This window comes from Bufo bufo, chromosome 2 (genome assembly GCF_905171765.1).
Source record: "Bufo bufo chromosome 2, aBufBuf1.1, whole genome shotgun sequence".
In the NCBI taxonomy this organism is placed as follows: Eukaryota; Metazoa; Chordata; class Amphibia; order Anura; family Bufonidae; genus Bufo; species Bufo bufo.
Genome location: NC_053390.1, coordinates 294,379,387 through 294,385,175, shown reverse-complemented (window position 1 = coordinate 294,385,175; position 5,789 = coordinate 294,379,387). Strand labels below are relative to the sequence as shown.

General features: G+C 46.2%; 1 pseudogene; it reads right to left on the bottom strand.

Annotated features, from left to right (window-relative positions):
• Positions 1–1,082: 1,082 nt before the first annotated feature.
• Positions 1,083–1,259, bottom strand: LOC120992965 (annotated as a pseudogene).
• Between the last annotated feature and the right edge of the window lie 4,530 nt (positions 1,260–5,789).

Genomic DNA, 5,789 nt, shown 5'->3' with positions numbered 1-5,789 from the left:
GCACAACGGGAATCTAACAGGGGAAGAGGTGAAAGTAATCCTCCTACCACGACCATGCCGGAAAGGACAGGACGCTTTACAGACGTGTTGTTGATGGAGGACATGCAGAGCTTTTTAAGTCCTACGCATCGCCACAGCCCTTCGGGGTCCACCCTCAGAGAACGACTCGACCGACAGGTAGCAGACTACCTCGCCTTATCTGCAGATATCAACACTCTGAGGAGCGATGAACCCCTTGACTACTGGGTGTGCAGGCTTGACCTGTGGCCTGAGCTATCCCAATTTGCGATAGAACTTCTGGCCTGCCCTGCTTCAAGTGTCGTGTCAGAAAGGACCTTCAGTGCAGCAGGAGGTATTGTCACTGAGAAGAGAAGTCGCCTAGGTCAAAAAAGTCTAGATTACCTCACCTTTATTAAAATGAATAAGGCATGGATCCCGAAGGGACTGACAGTGGGCGATACATTTGACTAATAAAGGCCTGGTGATGAGATGAGCTGCCTTGGGCTAAAAATGGTCCACACGCTGCTGTATTTTATCTCTGCATGCCGGATGACTTGCATGACTTATCTTTAGTGCACTTTCTGCCTGGAAAACATACATTTTTCTGGCCGCTGCTACAGCAGCGGCTGCAACAATACCTAATTTTTTCCTGATAGGGGACGTAACAGGGATTAAACTGATAGGAATAGTACTACTTAACACACCACTCATATCTGGTGGCACAGTACATTGCACGGCGCACGCGCAGTGCCCCAAATTGGAAGTAGGAGGACTAACCAAGCATCTTTTTCCATCTCCCGGTTCCTAAAATCTATTTCATACCCCGGCCCCTGATAGGGGACGTAACAGGGATTAAACTGATAGGAATAGTACTACTTAACACACCACTCATATCTGGTGGCACAGTACATTGCAAGGCGTACGCGCAGTGCACCAAATTGGAAGTAAGAGGACCGACCAAGCATCTTTTTCCATCTCCAGGTTCCTAAAATCTATTCCATACACGTCCCCTGACAGGGGACGTAACAGGGATTAACCTGATAGGAATAGTACTACTTAAACACACCACTCATATTGGGATTGCACAGTACATTACACGGCGCACGCGCAGTGCCCCAAATTGGAAGTAAGAGGACTGACCAAGCATCTTTTCCATCTCCCGATTCCTAAAATCTATTCCATACACCGGCCCCTGATAGGGGACATAACAGAGATTAAACTGTTAAGAACAGATTTTTTTTAATAAAAAAAAAAGAGGACAGCCTCTGCGGAGCTGGGTATTTTTTGGCCGCGTTACTGAACGCTCATGCACAATGGCTGTAGGCTCATGCGTCCTTTTGCGAAGGTGACAAACCTGGTCAGTCAAACCCAAGGCAACATCATCGACCTCATCCCATATGCATTTTTTCTGGAGCGTGCCCTGCGAAGAGTGCTGGATCAGGCCGTAGATGAGCATGAAGAGGAAGAGTTGTGGTCACCATCACCACCAGAAGCAGCCTTGTCGTCGTCGATTGCTGGACCTGAGACAATGCAGAGAGAGGAGTCTGAAGAAGAGGAGTCAGAGGAGGAAGGTGGCTTTGATGAGGTGGAAGACCAACCACAGCAGGCGTCCCAGGGGGCTTGTTGTCACCTTTCAGGGACCCTTGGTGTTGTACGTGGCTGGGTGGAGGAAGAGACCTTCAATGACGTCAGTGAGGACAAGGAACGAGACATGGCTAGCTTGGTATCCAACCTTGTGCAAATGGGGAGTTTGCGGTTGTGCAAATGGACTGTTTGCGGTTGTTTGCGGTGCGTTAAACGGGGAGTTTGGTCTGTCAGAGTTTGGTCTGTCACTGTGAAGCGGGCGTAACCCTTACACTACCTGATCGATACAACATCATACCTGATGTTTTAAAGCACATTATTCCAAACAATTTAGGAATGTTAGGTGATTTATGCCCTTTATGGATTAAAACCCGACTCTGCGTCAACTACAGTCATGTGAAAAAATTAGGACACCCTTTGAAAGCATGTGGTTTTTTGTAACATTTTTAATAAATGGTTATTTCATCTCCGTTTCAACAATACAGAGAGATTAAAGTAATCCAACTAAACAAAGAAAACTGAAGAAAAGTCTTTTTAAGATCTTCTGTAAATGTCATTTTACAAAAATGCCTATTCTAACTGAGGAAAAAGATAGGACACCCTTGCCCCTAATAGCGAGTGTTACCTCCTTTGGCTGAAATAACTGCAGTGAGACGGTTCTTGTAGCCATCTACCAGTCTTCGACATCGGTCTGAGGAAATTTTACCCCACTCCTCAATGCAGAACTTTTTCAGCTGTGAGATGTTTGAGGGGTTTCTTGCACGTACAGCCCTTTTCAAGTCACCCCACAGCATCTCGATGGGATTCAAATCTGGACTTTGACTTGGCCATTCCAGGACTCTCCATTTCTTCTTTTTCAGCCAATCTTTGGTTGATTTACTAGTATGTTTTGGGTCATTGTCATGTTGCATGGTCCAGTTCCGCTTCAGCTTTAATTTTCTAACTGATGGTCTCACATGTTCTTCAAGCACCTTCTGATACACAGTAGAATTCATCGTGGATTCTATGATGGTGAGCTGACCAGGTCCTGCTGCAGCAAAGCAGCCCCAAACCATGACACTTCCACCTCCATGCTTCACAGTTGGTATGAGGTTCTTTTCTTGGAATGCTGTGTTTGGTTTACGCCAAACATGTCCTCTGCTGTTGTGTCCAAATAATTCAATTTTGGACTCATCTGTCCAAAGAACATTATTCCAGAAGTCCTGGTCTTTGTCAACTTTATCGCTGGCAAATGTCAGTCTGGCCTCGATGTTTCTCTTGGAAAGCAAAGGTTTCCTCCTTGCACACCTCCCATGCAAGTTAAACTTGTACAGTCTCTTTCTGATTGTAGAGGCATGTACTTCTACATCAACAGTAGCCAGAGCCTGCTGTAGTTCTCGAGATGACACTTTAGGGTTTTTGGATACCTCTTTTAGCATCTTGCGGTCTGCTCTTGGGGTGAACTTGCTGGGGCGACCAGTCCTGGGCATGTTGGCAGTTGTTTTGAAAGCCCTCCACTTGTAGACTATCTTCCGGACAGTGGAATGGCTGATTTCAAAATCTTTTGAGATCTTTTTAAATCCCTTCCCAGACTCATAGGCTGCTACAATCTTTTTTCTGAAGTCCTCTGACAGCTCTTTTGCTCTCACCATGGTGCTCACTCTCACTTCAACAGTCAGGAGCACACCAAACTAAATGTCTGAGGTTTAAATAGGGCAAGCCTCATTCAACATGCAGAGTAATGATCTACTAATTATGTGCACCTGGTGTGATATACCTGTGTGAGATCTGAGCCAATTTAAGAGGGAATACATGTGAGGGTGTCCTATCTTTTTCCTCAGTTAGAATAGGCATTTTTGTAGAATGACATTTACAGAAGATCTTGAAAAGACTTTTCTTCAGTTTTCTTTGTTTAGTTGGATTACTTTAATCTCTCTGTATTGTTGAAACGGAGATGAAATAACCATTTATTAAAAATGTTACAAAAAACCACATGCTTTCAAAGGGTGTCCTAATTTTTTCACATGACTGTATGTAATTTTCCATGGGAGTTTTGCCATGGATCCCCCTCCGGCATGCCACAGTCCAGGTGTTAGTCCCCTTGAAACAACTTTTCCATCACAATTGTGGCCAGAAAGAGTCCCTGTGGGTTTTAAAATTCAACTGCCTATTGAAGTCTATGGCGGTTCGCCCGTTCGCGAACATTTGCGAAAATTCGCATTCGCCATTCGCAAACGGAAAATTTTATGTTCGCGTCATCTCTAGTGTTTAGTACGGCAGAGAGCATTATCACAGGCCGCAGCCAATGTGGACAAGCTTACGTTTATTAAAATGAATCAGGCATGGATCCCACAGGACTTGTCCATACCTTGTGCAGAATAGACATTTATACCAGCCTCAACCATCCATTCTTGTACTCAAGTGCACTTATTCTTAGTTTTATTTTGTTATATGTCCCAATATTAAATATAAATAAAAAGTAACACAAATCAGTCTTGGCTACCTATTCCTCCTTCACCGCCGCTTCCACCTACAGCGCCATGTCAACCTACACCGCCACATCCACCCATCCACCGCCTCCTCAACCTCCTACTCCTAGATCCAGATTGTTATTTTTTATTTTTCTGTATTTTATGTTATTTTAAGTCATTTCCCTATCCACATTTGTTTGCAGAACAGTTGTCATGCTCTTAAGCACATTTTGATGCCTTTTGCAGCCCTCTAGTGCCCAAAAGTTTGGGTCCCCATTGACTTCAATGGGGTTCGGGGTCAAGTTCGGGTCAAGTTCGGGTCCCGAACCCGAACTTTTTTTTCACCTGCCAAACCCGAACATCCAGGTGTCCGCTCAACTCTAATCTTGGCACCAACACTGTGTGCTAGAGATACATTCACTTACTGCTGAACGTGGCAATATAGCTCCGGGATGCCCTTCTGGGAGAAATATTTCCTTCGGTGTACTTTCTATTGCGGTGTGCCAATGGCCACAAATTTTTTAAAGGCCTCCGAGTCCACCAATTTATATGGCAGTAGTTGGCGGGCTAGCAGTTCTGACAAGCCAGCGGTCAGCCGTTGGGCAAGAGGGTTATCCGGCATCATCATCTTTTTACGCTCGAACATTTGGGCCACGGATGCTTGCCTTTTGCCAGATGAACGCGACAACGGCACGGTAGAAGGGGGAGTGGAGGACAAATTAGAGGTGAGAGGAAAAGGAGAAGAGGCAGGATGTGGAGCGCCGGGAATGTGGCTTTGTGGGTTCTGACGGTGTGGCTCCCACTTGGCTCGGTGATGGGAGGCCAGGTGCCTTCTTAAGGCTGTCGTCCCTACGTGGATGGCTCGTTCCAGATACATTAGCAGAATGCTTTTTGCCTGCTATGCACTGTAAGTTCTGCCTGCTTCTCCTCCTTCTCCTCCCTATCTGCTCCTCCGTCTCTCCCTCTGAACTCCCCTCCTCTTCCTCTCTTGTGGGCACCCACGTGACAGCCATAGACACGTCATCAGCGTCATCTACACCACCACTGACATTAGAGATCTCGGAGTAGGCAGCAACAGCGGGGACCACCCTCCTTTGGCTGATCTGGGTACTGTTGTCAGACTGCTGGGTGGCGACCGTTAATACCTCCTCTTCCTGATCCGATGCCAAGAATTACTGCGCATCTGTAAGGTCTTGGAATGGATGGCAAAATAATTCCTCTGACTCAAGCGGAGAAGATATTGTGGTGGTGGTGGTGTCTTTGGGGGTGCACACAGCAGAGAGTGAAGAGGGTGCAGATAGAGAGGATGAGGAGGGTGCAGAAGCGGAAGGCTGAGTGAGCCACTCAACCAAGTCTGGTGCGTCCTTTGACGTAATCGCACGCACCTTCTGCAACTTCCCACTTAGGCTCCGGCCTGGTGCACCTGCCCGACCCCTACCACCCCTGCGGAATGGCCTGACTCTTCCTCTGCCTGCGACAAAAGTCCCTATAGAACATCAGTAATTGTGGAAGAAGGTATATCACACGCCTGCCTCAATCATTTTTTTTTGGGAGGCAACTGGTATATCACACCAGTAGAAATTATTTGTTCCAATAGCGTTTGTCACTCTGTGTAGCTGAGGTAACGCAGCAAAACCGCAAACAAATGCTGCACTACCTAAATGCACTATACAGAAAGTATATTATTGGTATATAACACCCCTGCTTCAATCACTTTTTTGGGGGGGCAACTGGTATATCACACCAATAGAAATT